The sequence below is a fragment of the Lepidochelys olivacea genome (genome assembly GCF_965140295.1).
Source record: "Lepidochelys olivacea isolate rLepOli2 genome assembly, chromosome: 3".
Classification (NCBI taxonomy): domain Eukaryota; kingdom Metazoa; phylum Chordata; order Testudines; family Cheloniidae; genus Lepidochelys; species Lepidochelys olivacea.
In genome coordinates, this window is record NC_140413.1 from 70,100,221 (window position 1) to 70,123,086 (window position 22,866).

Genomic DNA, 22,866 nt, shown 5'->3' on the forward strand with positions numbered 1-22,866 from the left:
TTTTTATAGACGTACAGAACAACACAGACTGCATGTCAGAGGTGCTGGAACAATTTTTCTAGTGGGGATGCTGAGAGCCATTGAACCAAACCGTGTATAATGGAAACCACTTCAAGCCCAGGGGTGCTCTGGCACCCCCTATACCCCTAGTCCCAGCACCTATGCCGCATGTACAACTGTATACATCTATCCATGCAGATACAGAGATACATCTACACAAAGCAATACATATTAGCATAAAATAAAAAATGGAATTCAAATAAGACAAACACTCAGATTAGATGTACTTATGCTTTGCCCCCTCCCTCTCACCTGGATGAATTTTTAGGGCAGAATTTTGCTTTTCAGTCATAGCCATACAACCTCCACAGAAGCCAATGGGAGTTAAATGAATGCAAATGAGGAATTTGATCGTTATTATTAGACCTGGTCAAATAATGCTTGACACATTTATTATACAAACTGTTTGTTGTTTGATTTGTTTTAAGTAATGCACTCACGTCTGCTTAATTGTGCCATGTTATAAATGACTCAGTGGGTGTTTTCATGCCATTTTAAAAATATATTATTAAACTTAAATGCTTATTCCTTTCTCTGTCATCCCCTTTCAAACTCGGTTCTTATAGACAGCCAAGTAATTTGGCAAAACTGAACTGCACTAATATTTACACAGCTTAAAACCATAATTACAGGTGAAGAATGACTAAAATAATATAGTAACAAATAGAAAACTGTTAGCTGAGTTGTGCTGTGTGGACACTATTCTGCTATTTGGGAGGCTAGCTTCACCTCAGAGGTAATGTGCGCATCAGAATGCTGGAGAGAAGCTACTGAGTGTACTCCCACGTTACTGTTTACCGAGATACATTCAATGAGAGTTTTAATGAGCAGGTGGGTGGAAAAGATGTAATTAAGTAATACAAAACTGTTAACCTTTTACTAGAAGACCCAAGTAGACTTCAGTGCCACAGAAATGATGCACATGATCTTTGGGGGAAGTGCTGGCCTTATTTTAAAGTAGCTCTGTCAACTTATTCCAGAAATGGCATTTAGAGACAGTTTTGGAGAAAGTTTGGAAGTATGTTTTCTCAGCCTTAGATAAGGCAATGAAACAGCAGCAGCTAGTAGACATTTGTGCAGACATGGAGTTATGTTCAGCAAAAAGATTAAAGAGGGAAAGTAGCCTGTACAGTATACATTTGGATGGATGAAACCTTAGCATTTTTGCTGGACTGCCATCACGAAATAATCCATCCTGGTACTTCCACTATTAATCACCACAATATCTGAATGCCTAAAAACTAGAATGGAGAAATAAAAGCTCAGGCATTCCAGTTTCTAGCATCTGAAACTATAGAATCCAGAGGGCCTCCCCCAAATAAAGATATTTTAAAAGACCACCACACCAATTTTGGGTCAGACTTTCAGAAATGCGGGGAACTCACAATTCCCACCTAAGTTAATGGGAGCTGTGGATGTTCAGCACCTCTGAAAGTCAGATGTGTTATGCACTTATGCACTGTGTATTAAGGAAATATCCGGAAAATGTTATTGCCTCATCAATAAACTGTAATTAAAATTAAAAATATGAACAAAAAAGCAGCTAAAGAGCTTTACACAATAAACCTCAGAAAAACACTTATTTCGAACCCTGAAGCCAGTTGTTCTGTAATATCTTCTGCTTTGTGCTGACAACCTTTTTTCCCTGCACTCATTCAGACACAATGCCTTCAGGTCTGTCTAAGTAATGTAATTTACTGGAGTGGAATTCCCTTGATACCTTCTGCAGCACTCAGTGACAGTATCATTTATACTCCACACTGTCATGCTATGACACTGATACATTGGCTTTCATCCCTCATTCACTGCAGAGTGTGCAATTTCACCTTCCATTGTGTCCTTTTGTAGAGTGCATGTACAAATTTACTCCATTCATCCCTAATTACAAACCTCTGCTGAAATACTCTCATTAGATTTATATTTCTCACTCCAAATGTCAATCTTATTTGAAAATTCCAATTTTCCTGAAGATTCATCCATTAGCAATAACCTCTAAAGCATTCCTTAACTGAATGCTTTAAAAGCAAAACCAACAGAGCAGAGATACATCATTATAGTAAATCTCCATTGCTAATGTTTTGCATTATTCAAGTAATGTAATAATGAGCACATGACTGGCCAATTCTATACTTCCAGCACATAAAAGGCATGAGCTAATAATCAACTGTTAAGTCGGAGTCTGTTTATACTGTATCACTGGGTAGCATTTCTAAGCCTTTGCCATTCCGTACGGACGTGTGGGAGGGGCATCACAGCCTCAGTATGATCTGCCACCACCTCATCTTGCACCTTTTCACAGCAGCTCCAGGCCATGACAAGGTGCAACAAGGCAGGGATGGTTATATTAAGTAAATCTTTGTGTGCTAGAAGATCATTCTTGGGCATTTCAGCTTGGCTTGGCATGCTAGGAACTGAAGCACAAATTTTATGAATTTATGAAAAATTATGCTTGAAAAAGTTCCTGATTGCAGGTGTGTTTGCCATGGGAAGGAAAGGGAGATTTAAATAGCAAGTCTTGCTGATTTCCAGATTAGATGACCTGCAGTACATCCTAACAGGTTACTGACCTCCAACGGAAGAACTCTACCACTTTCTCTGACAGCAATTTCAATTCAACTCCTTCACCTGCGACTGTTCAGTTTGGACAGTCTATACAACAAAATGTGGGCAAATTAAACAGGGAAGTGGTAAAACTAGAAAGGATCCTTCCTACTTCCTAGGAGAAAATACAGTATTATTACTTTTTAAAAAAATTAAGACAACTACATTGTTTACTGACTCTTGTACAATGCATCCTACCTGCCATTACTAAAAATATCATCTGAGAGATATCCACAGAAAAGTAAATATTGTATCATGCTCATCGGAAAGCACTGAATCATGTGAGAGTTCTCAGTGTATGATACAGACTCTCCTGGCATTTTCTTGAAAGCAATTAGATATGACCTCATCCATATCAGGCTTAGCAGCAGAAAGAAAACATTTCTACATCTGTATCAAATAGGGAGAATCCATAACAAAAAAGAGAACAAATGTTTCACTGCTTGTCAGCATCTGGTCACCTACAGGATTAAGACACGTAGATAATTATAACAGATGTAACGTAATTCCCTGCAGAAAACACTACCACCACAGTAGCTAATTACTCCTGAAGTTTTGCTCATTCCCACCTCAAATATTTAAAACCTTGATTACATCATCAACTCTCTTGCCTTTTGTACTATATATCAGCCAGTGCTAGAACAGAAATATGCATTTAAATAAAAAGGCAGAGATGAGGAGATAAGTGTAGAATAATAATGACACACAACACAGTTCTGCTCCTGAGAGAAGGGTGAGGGTTTACACTGAGCTAATTTAAATGGGATTTAATATTACATAATAAAACCCCCCACCACAGACAGCATCAATAATCCATGGAACAACTGTGTGTGGCTCTAAGTGCTTGCAATATACCACATCCTCTTTACTTCATGGAGTTACATAGCTTCTTAAGTGAGAAAAGGCTATGAAGGAGAAGCTGGCTTCATAAAGAGGCAAACAATTCAGGAGCATCTTTACTCACCCATTTCAAGAATCATATCAAACTGAAAAGCTAAAAATACACAGACACACTCATTCTTTGGAAATGCCACAGCTACTTAATGAGTGAAACAGGGACAGCACCAGAGAAGGGACCATAAAGTTCTGAATTTCCCTGTAAATGCCAACATTTCTCTTTTGTGTTTTTCTTGGCCACAAGCTGACATGCTATTAATTAATGTGGCCACAATAGATTTAGCAACTCAATAAAGGTACATTTTAACTAGTTTAGCAGACTCTTTAACAGCTGTGGCTACCTGGAAAAGCTACCAAGCCAGCAGTTACCCATGCTATTACCTTATAGTGCAAACAAAGGGGTTTTACATGCCAATGGTCAACATTAGGCATTCCCTTACTTGCTGTTCAGAAGGCTGGCAAAGAGCATTTATATCAAAAAGATTAAGTTATAGATCAACAGTTTAAGTTATACAATTGTACTCTTGGATGGCTGATTTTAAAAATCCGTGAGCACTTCACAGCTACTTTTTTTCAGATACAGGGAGAATTCTGCTTCCAAAATCCTTTCATCACCATCTCTTATCAGCCATACTTTGCTTTTTAGAATGAGAAAATGCTGATAGGGTATTTACATGAAGACTAACAGTGTAAGTAACTTGTCTGTCTCTCTCTTATTTCAACAAAGACACATTTACAAGTACTCAAATGTAGAACTTACCAGACAGAGGCAAAGCTGCATGCAAGCCAGTCATCAGAGCTAGCAGAATGATTCTGCTTGCTCTACAGATTCTGAATCGTCTGAGTCTTATTTTTAGTTGTACACAAAGGGCAATAAATGGAAAATCTTATTGTAACCACTGCTTTTTCTTGGCCACCCACACTTCCAACACCTACAGCGCAAGTATACAAATGCAAAAAACCCAGTACTGATGGCTCATCTTAACAAGGGATGCAAAGTAGCTAAAAACCTATTGCATATTTTTCCAGTTTATATTTATGGTTTCATCGTGCTATTTTAACAGCGAGGACAGAGATTATAATGTAGATAAACTGCAATAGGACATAAATGGGGCTTTCATGCATTCATCTTCCATTCTTTGATCTTATTCACTGTCTGGCAAACAGGTCTCAAATTCAGGATGGCTAACCACTGACCAATTTTAAAGTCATTAATGAGGATGCAATCGGATAACAAAGGCACAATTCCTTTACTAGCTTTTTCAAACCAGTGATTTATAAAGGGGTTACTGATGGGCTTATCAGTGGGAAATTATCCTGATTATTTTACTTCAGAGAGTGGTAATTTTTTTTTAAAAAATCCCTTTATACTCAGAATAGTAGTATTAGAAGAATGAGAGAGCCTGCTGTCAAGAATGATTTCATCATGCTTAAAAAATTCCACTTTACTTAAACTTGCTTTGCAAATTACTTTGTAATTTCATACATGGCACAAATCATAACCTAGCAGTACACTGGTTCCATTCACCAGTCTTCTCCATACCTGACATTTTTCTGTTTACCCTGCACACATTTGAACAGATACAAGTATGAGCATAATTATCACATGAAAACTTGCACAGGACTAACCCACACTGACTGATTTGATCTGTTTAAATAATAAAGTAAAATAAAATAAAATAAAATAAAATAAAATAAAAAGACCACGCAGAGCAGACTGCAGAAGAGGATCAGTCAAGGAGGTTTGGGGATGTGGGAATGAAAGCTGACAGTACGTTTTCATTAACTACCTCACTTCTTGAAAATGCAAAGTATTATGGCTACTAAAGCATCAATTACAATACTCTTGCCCGAACTCTCTGCAAATCATAACAGAAAACGTGTGAAAGTATTATTTCAACAAAATAATATTAAGACACAAAGCGTCAACTCCAGAAAATGTGACTACCTAAGCTTTCTCATTAACAACCTACTGCACAAAACTGCCTGTCATCTTCTAGTAATTAACATGGAACCTAATGCACAGCCAGCTGCTCTGAACATACCGCAGTTTACACAATACTGTTTAAATCAGAGACATGCTTTTCTGGTGATTTTATGTCGTATGAACTTCTGTAATGTGTTGTAAAAGCACAGATATCTAAGTATTATGAAAAGTGGGTCATACGCCACTGAGTCTCAACCACACCACCCCCATGTCGGGCACTAGATGACTGTACACTGTGCTGCAAAAAGGGAGGGATGGATTTCAGCAGCAGTGAAAACAAAACTTTTATGTGGTGAGATGTATTTTAGTTTTTACTGGTTTAGGTTAGAGAAAGTTGATTTCACTGTCACCGTCTTTTAGTATTTTCTTAAAATAAATGACAAGCACTGGCAGGTATGATACTCTGTGGGACACTGGAGAGTTGGCAAAGGTACTGTCCCACCTATGGGGAAATGCTAGTTATCAGAGTCCCTGTGGTAAAATGAAGCTTTACCAGGGCTGAAGTGAGAGCTCTGACTCAGGCAGGCTGACACACAGACTTCCACCTGCAACACCACGGAGAAAAACTTTGTCACAACATCATTGCCACGTGAATAGAAAGTAAATAAATCAATGATATTTCGCACGTATGCAGCACTTCACACCTTGGAAGCGAGACACAAACATTAATTAATGGCAGACGGGGAAGAGGAGTCAAAATAATTCAACTTTGGTGTGTCATACGAACACAGCTCTTCTCAAGCCTAGCAATTACCTCTAGAAAGAGTATAAGCGATATTTGCCTTAATTTAATGGCTCCATAGTAGTACTTTTAACACAGTCATCAAATGAAAAGGGAGATGGCTGTTTCTTCCAACTATCCTGCCATATTTTCAACAGTGAAGCTGTTCCAACCAGCATTGTACCAGGGGTTTTTGGTTCACTCCCTCTCCACATTCTATTTTAGAAGTTGCTCTCACACATAGATGCCTATGTACTTTATACTTTAATGTATAATTGCTGCCTGGTGGGTGTACACTTAATATTTTCCAGATTATATTATGGAATAGGACATATTTGCTGCAAATTTATGTAATTTTTCTAAACAAAAACAAATGTATAGCCAATATTTCCAGCTTTATCAGAATGGCTAGCTAGTGACATGCTGGTTCCTGTATCACTGCTGTGTAACGGACAAGCTGTAGGGAAAAGCAGTGGAAAAAGCCCTTCTGTCTTAAGAAAGGCTCTCAACACTGACATCTGCTTCTAACCTTAATCCTCAAATCATTCCCACCCCCAAAAAGGAAGTTAATAAAATCTAACAAATGAATAAATAAATAAATAAACTCTTACCTCTCCCCCCACCCAGCAGAGTTTTGACCCCAAAAAGGCAGCTATACCAGAGACTCCATGGAATCCACTAGGGACTTTCCTAATGATTTTCTGTGGAAGGTGTTCAGATACTGGTGATGGGCAACAGTATAAAACGGAGAGTGAGAGCGAGTGAGAGTACAGTACTCTCCTTCAGACAAGACTGCCCATGAAAGTAAGTGTGCGTGAATATGTGGCGGTCTTCTCCACATACGAAGGCCCAAATTTTCAGAAGTGCATGAACACTTGCGTGTGTGCCTGATTTGTGCATGGACAACACCTGATCTGTGTGCCCAAATTGGGGTTACATGTATGTACAGCTATGTAAGTGCACAAACCCATAGCTCTCATTCACACACTGAGTGTTACTTACATGCAAGTCAGATGTGCACTTTTGAAGAAGTGAGCCTGATGCATAGGGTGTAGAGGTTTGGGGGGAGGGGGGGGGTGATCTGCGGTGGGAGGCCCACCCAGACCATGGCCTGACCATTTTTAAGCATGCAGGTAGAAAATAGCGTTGCCACCTGGCTAGTTTTTGACTGGCCTGGACAGTTTTTCTACTCTCTTGCTGGTCAACAGATGCAATTTGCCCAGGTTTTTTTGCTGCACGCATGAGCAGTGATCTTGTATGTAGTGCCCGCACATATTATGGCTAGGAGCGCACCATGGCTGATACCTGGGTCCCCCTCACCCGCCAGCTCCTCTCAGCACTGGGAAACAGCAAGACCTGTCACCCAAAGGTAAGACTCACCAGCAGAGAAAGGTAAATTAAGGAGGGGGCGGGGAAGCAAGGGCTTCTGGAAGGGGACGGTGCCGGAGAGGGGAAGAGGATGATGAGGTGGGGGATAAGGACTTCAAATCTATGCCTGCCCCTCATCCCTCTCCTCCACACACTTTAAATGGTGCTCTGAAGCCCCTGGCCTGATGTGAATATAATAGTTCTATAGTCATGTAAAATACAAGCACTGAAGGAGAGGATTTTTTCCCCATGAAATATTTCATGGTATATGTGGCACATCTGAAATTAGAATCTGGTCCTGGATGCCCAGTGGCACAAAGACCACATCTCTTCTTACCTACTATCATGACAGTTGAGATCAGCTGGGCTGCTCTTGATAACAGTACAGAGAGGATATGAATGTCTACCACCCAAGCGTTCCAATGGTTGAGTTGTCACCTTTGGAAATCTGATTTCCCTGTTGGTCCAACGAAGCATGTGTTTTTTTACCTGTAGATAGACATTAAAGCCTATCTGTTTTCTCATTATTTGGGTGATGGTAGATGTGTGACAGACATTTAATCATCAAATGGCGCATTTCAAATTTTTAAATTAATTTACATCTGCCCACAGACTGCTGACGGGCAGGTTTTAGAAACCTAAAAATTAGATTTAAAAAAAATACTTTATTTATGAGAACTCTTATTACCTACATATTATAGAAATGACTTTCTATTTGATTTTGTTTAGCTCAAACCCTTTAAGAGTCTTACCGAACTGTCAAGACAAGAATTTGCATAAATAGTATAAATTCAGGCAGTCCATTATTCCTCAGAATGCCATTGCTTGGTATGTTTCAGAGTAACATCCGTGTTATTCGCAAAAAGAAAAGGAGTACTTGTGGCACCTTAGAGACTAACCAATTTATTTGAGCATAAGCTTTCGAGCATAAGCTCGCTGTAGCTCACGAAAGCTTATGCTCAAATAAATTGGTTAGTCTCTAAGGTGCCACAAATACTCCTTTTCTTATTGCTTGGTATGTTATTTTTGCTTCTTTTAAAAAGAAATAATGAAAAATCAAAACAAAAAAATTTAAACTTAGCATTTAAATTGCAGCTCAGAATGCAGCATAGTTCCATGGTGATGTCAACAGGACAGCTGCATAGCCACATCCTAACATTGCAATTCCAGTAGCATCTGATCAAAGTCCTTTTATGTTACACATTTGTTTTGTGCCATTAGATAGCGCAATGCAACGAAGTATGAGCTGTTTAGGGATGAAAACAGCCTTTCCCAACCTCCATCACTGTATGTAGGTTTGTGAATGATGGTGTGACATTAATCAATCAACTAAAGCTTTGACTCTGCATCAGAATCTACTAGTGTGGATCCAGATGCAGGTTTGAGCGTAAGCCAGTAACCAGCTGCTTTATGACATTGCAATTAGCCATACTCCTTGGGACGGCCTGTGTCTTCTTCCAAGTTTTGCATGGTCATGAGCACATCGTTGGCAAGAAAAAAATATGAAAGGATTTTACAACATTTTTCAAATCCATGTCCCATTTTTCAAGTTACATTTGTACTCTAACACTGCTACACTGTCAGAACGGACAATACTGATTAACCATGGAACTGGCAGCAGCATTATAAGCATTCCTGTGTACGTCAGCTATGACCAGGGGATGAAAGAGTTTTTCAGTTATGTCCATTCAGTCCTGACTGCTCATTTAAATCTGCCACTTAAGGTGCCATTTTTAAGTTAATTTCTCTGTCACGGATTTGCAGTATTGCTAACCATGAGCATTCAACAATCATGAGCAAGGCCCCAAAAGTTTAAGAAATTTAAAAATAACAAAATCTGGGTTATTTCTGTTTGCCTTGTGGTTTTTAAGCCTCCAGTATTCAAGTTTCCAAGGTTTTTCCCTGCAGCAGTAAGGGCTAGAAGCGTACTTTTTTTAAAAAATGAAAGCTGAGATGCTCACAGTCACATGCTCCAAGTATGGGGGCTTTATGAAAAACACCAAATATTGCGAGACTCATAACAGAATTGCAAAAGTCTGCAAGTAGTTTGCATCCACTAGAAAACGAACAAAAGTCACACCTCATGTCACACAGGCCACTCAGCATCTCTCTGATGATAATGACTTTCATTCACTACCAGCCTGGGCTAGAATTCTGTGACTTACCTAGAGGTAAATGCTCTATTTATCGACCCTTTCAGCCAGCCAGCATCTTCTTTCATTTTCCTAATTCTGTGATTTTTTTTTGTACAATCATTTATTTTGACCAACCGCTCTCCTTCTAGATCTTGGGAATACACTGACAAACACGTATTATGTGTCTCTCTCTACACACCAACTCACCTCCCACACTTCTCTTTCTTACAATAATAGTTACATATTTGAAAATTTTCTTTTGACAACAGATAGTTTTTTAAGAGTGCTGCCGTAGGAAAGTATTCAGCTGTATTTACACGTTTCACTGACATAAGCAGGTTGTTTTTCCTGCTTCCAATGACTCCTGTGATAGCCTGTTTTTATTAAAACTATACTATACTCTTGGTCCCTTAGGGAGATTTTTTGCAGATATCCCCATCTCCCCATGAGTATGGTAAAATTCATACTTGTGCCTTTAGCTTACTTTATACCTAGTATGTTGAAACATTCAATGCCATAACAGCATGAATACTGCCAAGAACAGAGTAAGATTTAAAGTCTCCTGATGGGGACACGAGTAGCGCGGATGGCAGATGTCCTTATACAGACTACAGCAACTCCCAGACCTTGGGCCAGTATGACTTTTCATTCCATGGATTCCCTTAAGGTTTTTCTGGTAGAGTTATTTGACCAGCTGCTAGTTGTCACATGTTTGTGCAGAGAGAGTGTGGATCATAAGCAATGCAAGATCCAGTCTTATCAAAAGGGAGCTGCATTGTTGCTCCCAAAAGTGAGAATGGGCAAAAGTGGGGAGCATCTTAACAGGTATGAAAGACCCCAAAATGTCTTCAATTGATTACTAAAGTGGACAATGTATTTTATTAGCTATTATAGTTCTTCGTTTTCCCTTTTTATTCATTAGTACAAGATTCTAATGCATAATTGATGTGGGGCATTGTTAAAAAATACGAAGATCAGATGCACAAATTTGTCTCTATGGGCGGGTGTGCGCCTTTCCTCTAATTGCACTAAAACACAGCCCAAAAACAAAACACACACCTTTCCCTGACATTTGGTTTTATCAACAAAGAAATTAACAGGATACAGTTAAACTCCAGCCTTCTCCCAAGCTCGGCTGCTCCTAGGGTTCCACCCTTGGGATCGCTCTGCCCACATTTTATGAGCTGCCTCCTGGGTCAGGGCAGCAGCACTCCACAGTCCACTTCCTCCACCTGGGGAGCCTTCCCTCCAGAGTTTCAGCCCCTATCTCCAGGGCAGAACACTGATCCCTTCTTGACCTGGTCTACTGGGGGTTTGTCCACCTCATTACCATCTACAGCAATCAACAGTAAACAACACAATTATATTCTCTGTGTGCACGCTCATTGCTGATGTACAACTTCTACCATTGTTACATCACGAGCATACAGCAGGGGAAGGAGTATGGTCCAGCAATTAGAGGTGGGAGTGGGATTCAGGGCTCCTGGGTTCTATTCCTGCCCAATTCTGCCACTGACTTGTATGATTTTTTGTGTTAGATACTACAGAAAAAACTAATCTTTGGCAAACCACTTAACTAGTCTCTGCCCCACTGAGTTCCCCACACGGAAGGGGCTGAGTAAGTGAGAAGAAGTGGGAGCTGCAACAGAGATAAGAAGAGGCTTAAGCTATAAAGGTACTGTGTTAGCACTCTCCATTGGTCAACAAAACAATGAGAACAGAAGGCGAGAAAGACTGAGAATGCAGCATGGGAGGGAGAACTGTGGTTTCACCATGCAGAAGCTAGGGAACACCGACAATACTACCATGCAAAGACCCATCTGAACCAGCCTCTGAGGAGCGGTTCAAGTATGCTTTGGGAAAGCATGCATATTCAGGACTGAAACACTGAGATAAGAACAATTAAAACACACACACAAATGAACAACAAGGAGTCCGGCGGCGCCTTAAAGACTAACCGATTTATTTGGGCATAAGCTTTTGTGGGTTCCTTGTTGTTTTTGTGGATACAGACTAACACAGCTACCCCCGATACTTGACACAAATAAGTTATCCTGAAGTGGCAAAAACCTAGGCACACTTTTCAGACAAATACTTAAGCTATTTTTAAAGCACTTTTTGCCACAGTCAACGATGGAAGCAGAAAACTTAGAAATCCTTCAAAATGACAAAATTACAGTCACAGCTCAGTTTACAAAGCCAGTCATAGGACTTCATATCCATCTATTCACAACCTAATGTTTTATGACATTTAAAATTTGCTTGACTTATGACTTATTTGCTTTTTTGTCTGAAACATTTTCATTCTTTTTACACTTTTTTTTATGGAAGAGGAGTTTGAATCAAGACTTACATGTAATTTTTCTAGGTTCTGTGCTGGCTAATCTTCTCACGATGCCGGGAACTGGATGAGTGGAGAAATTAAGAGGCTACAGCAATCCATTAAGACGTGAACCACCAAAGCTTGATGAGGCAAATTTCTGACAGCTCAGTTGATATAAACCTAAACCAAAATGAAGACAATAATTAAAATTCAGACATCAAATTTACATTAGATGTTACTTTTGGCTTATACGTTTTCATTCTTTTGCCTGGAGAATCTTCACAAATCAGGCTATAGGGTTCTTGCCTGTTGACTATCAGAAGTAGATGAAGGAACCAAGTATTTTCAAGGTGTTTATGTAGGCCAGAATTATTGGCATATTTCTCAATTCATTGTGGCTCCATCAGACTTTATGCCTATTCTGTAGCCCACGGGTCAGCAACCTTTGGCACATGGCCCATCAGGATAATCTGCTGGTGGGCCGCGAGACATTTTGTTTATATTGACCATCCGGAGGCACGCCTCTCAACCCAACCACAGCTCCTAGTGGCTGTGGATCGCTGTTCCTGGCCAATGGGAGCTGCGAGAAGCGCCAACCCCTGCTATAGCCTCTTGTCTTACATTTAGATTATAAGCTCTTGGAGGCAGAGACCATCTTTTTGTTCTGTGTTTGTACAGCACCTAGCCCACTATGGTTTATGACTTGGGCACCTCTGTTCCACAGCAATACAAATAATGAATTTGTTTTCTGTAATCTTGGTGATGGGAGTAAGGTCATTTGCAAAATCAACAAACTTTTCCTCTGTCATTATAAGCACAAGGCGAGTTACAAAGTATAAAGTGACTGATATCTCCATCTTCTGTGATTCTGTTGAGAGGTCAGTTTTATATCCAATGAGAGAACTGTGCATATCACACATGCAGGAGTATTTAAAAAAATCTTTATAATATGCAGATTGTAGAGGATTTAAAGAACTGTTAATATTGAAGTTTGCCAAAATTTAGCTTAGATTTCATCTAGGATTTTTAAACTGCCGCCTGAAGTTTGTTCTTTTGTTTAAGCATTATTCTAGAAGGCTTCAGGGAAGGAAAGTTAAATTATTATTTTATTCCTTTTCATCTGAGACAACAAATATTAAGGTTGATCAAGGAGTATGGCCAAAAAAATAAAAAATAATCTGTACTATGCAAGTCAGTATCTAACAAAAAGTGATTTTATAGGAGAGGCTTCGACAAATCTACTTGGTCAGTGGCAATAGAAAACTTTCACTGATGAGCAAGGGGCTCACTAATTTCTACAGATTTTGATCTTTATGAATGTGAATGGTATGTAAACCAATGCAGCACTGCTTTCTGAGAACACAGATGAACATAGTCAATGAAATGAAAGAGAACTACAGCCCATATCTTGGCCTTAGAGACCAGGCCAAACAATTAGGCTGGGAGGAAGAAGAAATCCTTCCCATAAGCCACTCTGTCCCCACTACACCAACTTTATAGCTAGGGTAGCCACTGTACCATTGGCTCCTCCACTAGGTGGGGTAAGAATGACAGATAGGTACACGTAAAGGTTGATCAATTGCCACACGTGAACAGTTGCACATCTGTGTGCAAGGAATCCTCATGGAGCTAGGTCCTGTGGTGAGTAGCGTGCACATAGCTTGCACTGCCTCCCCAAGCCCCACCCTACACTGTGCTCCACAGTGGAGTAAGCAGGATTTACCCATAAAGGACATGTGAATTGACTCTGAAGGGGGAGTTATCTCTGAAGTAGAACGGGCTGAAAAAACAGGAGGGAGGGACAATTCACTTAAAAAAATTTGACTTTGAAATTTCAAATTTAGAAAGCTCATCATAATTAGATATTTGAAAAAGCAACTAGCTTTTCTCCAAATCCTCATCTTATGTTCTACAGTTAGAGGTTTCAACTGTCTCCATCCCATCTGCCCATAAAAACAACTGCATGAATAAAGTTGTGGAGAGCATACAAGTGAAAATTCACAAGACTTGCTACTGGATTGAAGGAGACCTCAACAGGATAATAAGAGGTTTGGGGGCATGTTCCTATCATTCACCATTGGTAGCATGTGTACTCATCCCAAACTAGAGCTCTTAAAAACAACAAATATCCAAACAAAAAAACAATTTTACAAGAAGGTTTTTTTTTTTAAATCTATGCGTCAGAAATTTGGGGAAAAGATTTGACTAGCTCTCTAAGCTGGTCTCAAAAATCAATGAAAATTTGTCAGAGTTGGACAAAAACTGGATAATTATTTTTGGTAACACAAAATTTGAAAAATATTGAACACCACAAATGCAAACCTTGTACACAAGTGCTCATGGGAAATAGGTTAAATCTTCTGGATAGTGACTTGCTGAATGATTTGTCAGCTGATGCTCATACCTGCTATTTTTGAACACATATATTCTAAAAAAGCGTAAAAATAAAATGATAGTGCCCCTTTAATTTATAAAATATTCCTCTAATTTCATTGTAGGGAGGACAACTTGACAGACTAGGAAAGCAGTGGAAGAGGGGGAAATCTCTGATCACAAATGGACTCTAAAACTATGGAGATATAATACAAATATTAACTCTGTCAAATCACAAATCAATCATTTGTAAAACAAAAAAGAAACTGTCGTTGTCTCAGTGCAAGAAACAATAAAACTAGAAAATTTAATGGAGGTCTCTGCTTTTTCAAGGGAAAATGACACTTTCACGCTAAAATTACACTTGCTACGGGTATGTTGGGAAAGCAGGAGGAGGAGATGGAGGGAGGGAAGGGGAAACGAAAAAAAGAGACTTTCAGTGCTACCCTGTTCTTGGAAGGCGTGATTGATGTTCACTGCTGTAAAAAACATGAGACCACATCCCAAACATTTCATTCCCTTCTGCAAATGTCTCACTCTGTTTCTCTCTGTGTTCTGAGATAGCCTTATATTACACAGGGTGAGCCAGAAAGCATCAGGTTTTACACATGATCTACAACATGAAAGCAGGAATCTCTCTGCCCAGGGGTCAGACGCAGGGAGGATGAAACTAAGCCCCTACACTATGGTTTCTTCAATGTATATTCTGTTGCATGTTTCCATTTTATATAGGCTTTTTCTTTGTGAAAGTAGGGAATGATTAAAGCAAAGTTTTCCTGAAAACACACAACTCAAACATAAGATACGAAAAAGCAGAGCATACACGAAATGGAGAACCAGGACCAAAAATGATCTAGTGAACAAAACTTTCCACTCATTTTCTGTTATTTCCTGAGTTAAATCAGGGTGCTCAGTGCTGTAACACCCCCAGAGGAGGATGCAGTCCCTGCCTCCAGGGGTCTTACCAAGTGGCCTCAATCCTGCAATCAGATCTGCATGGGCAGTCCTTGATTCCTGTGGGGATCCAATTACAAGACTGGGCAGTGTTGCCAACTCTGATAGTATTTGGACTTTTTCTTAAAGACCCAAGTACTGGAGTCATGTATGTACAAGAGAACCTCAGCTTTCATAAAAAACAAAGTTTCTGATTCTCATAGGTGCAGAGGAAAGCTTGAATGTAGGCCCTAGGTGTATTTTACAGGCTCAGAAAGCAAATGAAAAGAAACTTACATTTATTACTGAAAAAAAATATAATTTTTTAAGACAATCTCATGAGTTTTGGAGCCAGACTTGTAATTGTTTTGAACACGTCAGGCTGACAATACTGCTTGGGGCTTGAGTTTGTACTGAACAATACAGTAAAATAACAACACACCATAACACCTCAGCTGGCAGGATAAAGCATCAGGCTAAAACGGTGTTTTAAAAAGATTTATTTCTGAGTTAGACTTTCACTATATTGTATTATTATTATATTGTATCAGGGTGGGCAAACATTTTCACCTGAGGGCCACATCTGGGTATCAAAATTGTATGGCAGGCCATGAGTGCTCATGAAATTGGGGTTGGGTTGCGGGAGGGGGAGGGCTCTGGCTGGGGGTGCGGGCTCTGGGGTGGGGCTGGGGATGAGGGGTTTGAGGTGCAGGAGGGGGCTCTGGGCTGGGATCAAGGGGTTTGGAGGGTAGGAGGAGGATCAGGGCTAGGACAGGGGATTAGAGTGCTGGGGGGGGGAAGGTCCAGGGGTGCAGGCTCGGGGCAGCGCTTACCTCAAGTAGCTCCCAGAAGCAGCAGCATGTCCCCCCTCTGACTCCTATGCGGAGGTGTGGCCAGGCGGCTCTGCGTGCTGTCCCGGTTCCTGGCCAATGGGAGTTGCAGGGGGTGGTGCTCGGGGTGGGGGGCAGCATGGAGAGCCCCCTGCTTGCCCCATATGTAGGAGCCAGAGGGGGACATGCCACTGCTTCCACGAGCCGCACTGAGCCACGGCACTTGCAGAGCAGGGCAAGCTCTCAACCCTGCTCCCTAGCTGGAGCAGAGCAAGTCCTCCATAGCAGAAGCTCGAGGGCCAGATTAAAAGGTCTGATGGGCTGGACACTACCCATGGGCCATAGTTTTCTCACCTCTGTATATACTCTGGTAGTATCCAGAGTTTGCTAGACACTTTTCCAAACATAGGAGCCAGTATGATCCTTGTCCCAATCTGATCAGTCTGAAGACAGACTGACTGACTGCTCAAGACATTCTGCCACCCAAGGCAAAACTTCAGTATGCCCCCCCCCTCAGGTGGGGTTCTCAACTGGGGGGTACACATCAGACTTTCAAGGGGATGGGGGTGTTGAGCCTTCTGATGATTTGGTAGTTATGGTAAAGATTGGGTGGGTCAAGTGCCAGGAGATTGCAGCGCTACTCATTCATGAGGGATGGGCAACAAGGCCCTATTTGTGCGATAATGGTGTTGTGATGTGCCACATGGGGTCATGCACTGCTCAGGTTTGGCATAGCCACCCCTAAGCTGCCCTAAGCAGCTGCCTAGTTTGCCCATAATTAGAGTGGCTTCTAGACATACAGTGAGTAAAGGGAAGTACAGCAATAAATATACAGTTTTGTTTACATATAAATATAACATCAAGCAAGACAAGTAAACCTATGTCAACGGTATCAACAAGTTTCTAACAGGCATGGTTAGGTGAATGGCTTGGCAGAGGGAAGAGACCAAAGACTGGGACAGGGAGGGGCAGCAATGATCACAGAGGTGTGAAGAAAAGCAGAGGATTCTAAAGGTCTGCGTTTCAATTTATATTATTCAATATTTATAACACTAGCATCTAGTTGTCTCTGTTGAGATTGGGGCCCCAATCTGTTCAGTGCTGTACAGACACAAGAAATCATTGTTAACACATTCTATGCGACTTTTGTGGAAAAGTGCAGAATATTTCTTTTTGGTTGAAATGGCTTTATTGTCACTTTTCTTTAAAAATTTTTTTTTACTGAAGAAAGGGTTATTTGGGGTTCAGAAGACATCTGTAACGGTGTTGGTTTTTATCACAGATTCCAAGACCAGAAGGGACCACTGTGATCATCTAGTTTGCCCTCCTGTATAACGCAAGCCATAAGACTTCCCCAAAATAATTCCTAGAGCATGTTTTAGAAAAACTTCCAATCTTGATTTAACAATATCTAGTGCTGGAAGAAAATCTGGCACTACCCTTAGTAAACTGTTCCAAAAATTAATTACTCTCATTTCTAGCAAGTTCATAGCCCACCCTGAAACCTATAGGAAAATCTGAGATAGCTTGGACATCCCATTTTAGAGGAGAGAAATAATCTTACTTTTTTTGGTTAAAAAAATTTTCACGTACATATAACAATCTACTAGAGTCTCATTATATTTAGATTCAAAGGGACAAATTCAACCAAAACTTACATTTTGTGTATACTAGCACCTGAAAGAGGGCACCCCAGGCTGGAAGTCTGAATGGTGGGAGCTTTCAAGATCAGAGAATGGCTGCAACTTCCTCTCCAGCAGGTAGGACACCCAAGGAGCTTGGGCAGACAGCATGTGCAGGTCAGCCAGGAGACGCACTGATTCAGTGCATCACCTCAACAGTCTCAGCAGGTAGGGAGCACTGACCACAAATTAAAGCTCCCCACACTCAGACCTGTTCCACACTGTACAATGTTACCCTATCTGGACAACTGTTACAAACGATCGAGTTAGTAAAGATGATGCCAAGCATGATTAGCTGTCAGTGCAGACCAGGGAAAACTGTGTTTTAGGACCAGTCCAGCTAACCATCTAACCATGATTAAACTGCTCAGAACAGTTGTCAGCTGACCTGATCCTGAAACACAATTGGTCCTGGTCTACATTGACTGCTAAATTGTTTTTAGTATTATGTCAGCTAACTGGATTCTTCAGTCAGAACTGTGTTCAACAGCACACAGCAGTCCCAAGTGGAAAATTCTAAGGCAGGGAAGCAGGTTTTCCACCATCTGTCCTCTTCTGGAGTAAATTCCTCCCAGGATACACCAGCCAGACAGGGCAATAGAGGTGGAATTTACCTTTGGTGAACATGACTCAAAACTTGTAAGACTTGATATATAACCTTGAATATTTTAATGTAGGAATATATTTGAAATAAAACAAATACTTCCATTGTAACACTACACCCCCTCAGCAGCATGATCTATGAGAGAAGTAATTACTAGATTGAAAAGGGGAATGAATATATTCTGTAAGTAACCCCTCCAAATGATAAACAGAAAATCATGTTAAATTTGACAAATGATTCAGTTGTGAGATATATTTCTCCAGAAGGGCTAGAGAGTTCAGTTAATGAAAAAGCTAACATGCCAAAGTAAGATGGATTGGAGACTAGACTGAAATCACAAACTACCACAGAATCTTGTTATCAAAACTGGAGTCCCAGGTCTGATGTGGGATTTGACAGTATTTTCAATCTCTTCAATTAGGACTCTACACTTTTCATGACAGCCCACTGGGCTTATGCTTTGGGATTCATTCCATGGCACATGTAGACCACATGGATTTACTTGAAGTCCTATTGCAGGCTGAATATTTTCAATGCTTGTCATAATGTAACTGATCATTTACAACTATTTCTTTTAAAAGTACTCTACAAAAAATAAACAGTCTCAAAAAGGAATGGACCACTCAAGAAGCCACTTTCCCCAATAAACTTTAACACATGAAAGAGGCACTGTAAATGCCATGGAAGATGAAAAACCTAAAAAGGTAAGTATAAGTATAAACCATGTCCCCTTTCACGTTTTGTTTTTAAAAAGGGTTTTCTAGGACATTTTTGTCAATCTTCTATAAAGCCATAATTTGACTACAAAAATAACTGTTTAAACACAAGCGGGAAATATGGCTGTGGCCCAGCAGTTTCTAACAAAAGCAGAGCTGAATTTCAGACAATTTCAAATTTGGCTGAAACCTGATAGTTTTCAAGTCAGATAAACATTTGAGAATCCAAAAAAGTTACACAATCGGCTGAACATAGCTTCCATTAACTTATCAGTTGAATGCCTATAGATGTACTTAAAATTAGGGAAGGTAAAACTAAGGAAAAAACAGATTGAAACAAAAAGTTGTAAAATTTTGCAATGTTTTATCTGAAGTGAAATTCTGCCCCCTTGCTCACATCTGACTGTAACATTGTTAAGGGATTATGTTTTAGTTTAGGAATACACCTAAGGAAGTAGATGTGCGGCAAAGTATAGTACAGAGATACTTTAGGTCCCAAACGACTACAGTGATGAATGCAGTTTAATTGGATAGATACTGTACTAAAGGAAACCAAAAGATAATATTTTTATATTGCTGGACTCATCTGTTAATCATGCCAGTTCAGGTCATCTTTTCTGTTATCATCCAAATGCTGCTCTTTTCTTTAATGGAAAGCCAGTAATGTCAAGTGGTTGCAATGAATGTAACTAAAGAGTAGATTTTGCCCAATGGGCTGGATTCCGATTTCAGTGCTAATCAAAAGTAACTCTACCTGAAGTCAGTGGAGTTATCCATGTGTAAAAATAGATGCAAATTCAGAATCAGGCCAAATCTCTCCACCTTTACTCTCAGATTAAGCTGGGGAAGTTTTAAAAAAAAATTAAGATGTCAGTTTATGGGTTATTTCTCATTCTGTTGCAATGAAAAGTAGAATCATAAGAGGAAAGGGGCTCAATAATTCTCTGTTGTGTGAACTTGTGTGAACTTAAAAAGAAAAGCCAATAAGGCCATGCACACTAATGCTGAGAAAAAGGAAATGGTACTTCATTTCAGCCAAAGTCATAAATCTTACAGGCCAGATTCTAACGGCAAAACGGCAAGCAGGGGAATTTTTATAAACAGATAATTAGTTCTGAGCTGAGATCGGGCTTACTGTACTGTGTATTTTGTGTCTGGTAGCGCTGACTGTACGTTGTTTCCCAAATGTTCAAAGTATTGTGTGAGGTTTTAGCATTGATTACCACTGACTTGACTGGGAGATGCGTGGCTGAAACTCCCACTGCTATAAAAATGACTTATCTGCAGATGGATATTTTTGCTACACATAAAGCCAATAATAAAATTCTTCCAAGAAGAACTGAGAAAGATTTTCAAAGCAGAAAATGCCCTGGCAGCACTGTGTTCATAATCCATTTCTGCCATGAGGAGGAATGGATAAAACAGAAGATGGGTTTACAGGCCTAATCCAGAAGAAAATAGCCATGCCTCACTAGATGTGCAAACCACCAAAGGATGCAGACACTGGATGTGTAGCAGGCTGGCTTACCAAGGGGAAAGGTTGGCCTCCTGAACAAGCCCAAACAGGAACATGAGAAACAGTTCGGCAGCTACAAGTTGCAGAGCTGCCTAGAGGGAAGAGAAATCATGTCAACGGTTTTCCACATGGTCTCAAGAAGGGAGTCTGCCAGGTCCTGTGCTTGGATAGCCTCTGATTTTGTTTTAAAATGACAAATATCTCAGTTATTGGTGGATGTGAGAGGGACTCTACTAACCCGAATAGCTAGAAAGGGGTGATAGTTTGAAAAATCTGTTCCCAGTCATTGCATGCGGTATTCTATAGCAGTACCTGTTGATTAGCAGGGGTTCTCACAACAAAATTTTTGGTGGCCTCAGAGTGAAGCCACCAACTATTGCTGGTGGCCACTGTTACAATTTTAACTAAAATTCCTAATTAAGTTTAGGAAAGACACATAAATATGCAGATATACATGTCCAAATCATTGCAATTTATTTATGTTGGGATTTTTTGCAGACTCTAATAAAAATAATGTACAGTTGTCTCTATTCTTTATGGACCTAAACAGAACACAAATAAGAACACAAATAACACATGCTTTGCATGTTCTTGTCTTTTTTGTTGTTTATTTTGCTTTTTTAAAAGACTTGCTAGCTAGTAAGTCTGCTGCTGTGAAAAGTATTATTAACAAACATACAAATATCACTTTTCACAGCAGCAGATTTATTCAGCCCTGGCAAGCCCAGGGACAAATTAAGCCCTGGATGGGAAGGTGGGTAGGGAGGCAGTGGTGACCAGAGGCGATGTGGAGAATGGATGGGAGGTCAGGGGAGGCAGTGGGTGAGCCCAGGACTGGAGCCTGCTGTCCTCCACCCTGGGAAGGTGGGGAACTCATTAGCAGCCTGCTCCTTCAGCATTTGTGTCTCCAGAGGGGGGCGGGACCCAATCCCTCCTGGTAGCCTCAGGGGAGGGACCACTGCTTTGCCCCTCCCCACCCCCATTACTGCCCAGGAGGCTGTGGCAGCAAGAAAAGCCCCTGGTGGCCGCATTCGGCCACGGTGGAGGCATTCGAGAAACGCTGGATTAGAGTATCCCTCATAGCGCCATCTCTCTGAAAGCCTCCAGGACACTGGCATTTTGTGTAAAGATAGCGGTTTGATATTGAGGCTTGGCAGATCTGGAAATCCTCAGCCCAAAAGGACTCTCTCCCTCCCAGCTGAAGTCAAGAACAGAACTGTCAAGGCAGCAACTTGCTCCCTTTAAAACTATTCCCTGGCTGACAGAAGTCTAGTCAACCAAGAAGAATCCACCCCTCTCACCTGGATATTTGAGAATGAACTTGGCTCAAGGTCATTCCCAGTTCCCTGAGCATCTGGGTAAGTCACAGGCTCTCCAAGTGGGAAAGAAGCAGTCATAAGCAGTAGCAAAATTTCGCTTTAGGCAGTGCACAGTCATGGCTAATGGGGAACCAACTTCTTAAAATATGGTCAGCTTTGTTGCTATGCAGCTCAGGAGTCCAGAGGAGCTGCTGTAGACTAGCAGCAATGGAGGCTGCTTTCTGCTAGCTATGGCCCCAATGAAGTATACTGATTGTGCTTACTACTTTCTCCCTGCTTTCCACTCATTCTGCTTCAACCCCATGCAAGGCCAGCTATCATGGCGGCTCAGTCAAATCACACTCCTCTGTTGGCCTGAGGGATCACTGGAGAAATACACAACATGCTGACTCCACAATGTTTGTCAGCTCCGGCCAGCACAGGGTTTAGAGGTAATGCTCGAGTCTAAAACGCAGATGCCCTACTAGCAATCGCTAAACTCCAGGGCCAATCTCAATGTACAGTGTTAAACTGCAATTATGATTCTTTAAACATTCAGCCTAGTGATATGTGGTGAATCTTTAAACACATCACTGGCTCCCACTGAGTTGATTAACTGGATAAATGACCATGGTCAAAAGACATGAAGATGGGTCCAAATTTAACCTGTGTGGAACAGAGTGCGAAATCTCATTCAAAGTACTGGACCAAATGAAAAGCTACAATACAAACAAAGGTTTTGTTTTACTCTTTCAACAGACAGACAAAAATTCTTCTAAATGTTGTCATTTGGCTTAAGTAGCAACATGCAGTAGATTAAAC

General features: G+C 40.6%; 1 protein-coding gene across 2 annotated transcripts in view; it reads right to left on the reverse strand.

The window, feature by feature from the left end:
* Positions 1-22,866, reverse strand: part of BACH2 (BTB domain and CNC homolog 2) — a 256,192-nt gene that overhangs the window by 100,224 nt on the left and 133,102 nt on the right. For both annotated transcript variants that reach the window (XM_084623879.1, XM_084623880.1), the window contains one exon: positions 12,123-12,272. The gene's annotated coding sequence lies outside the window, so the exon portion shown is untranslated. The remainder of the gene's footprint in view (positions 1-12,122; positions 12,273-22,866) is intronic.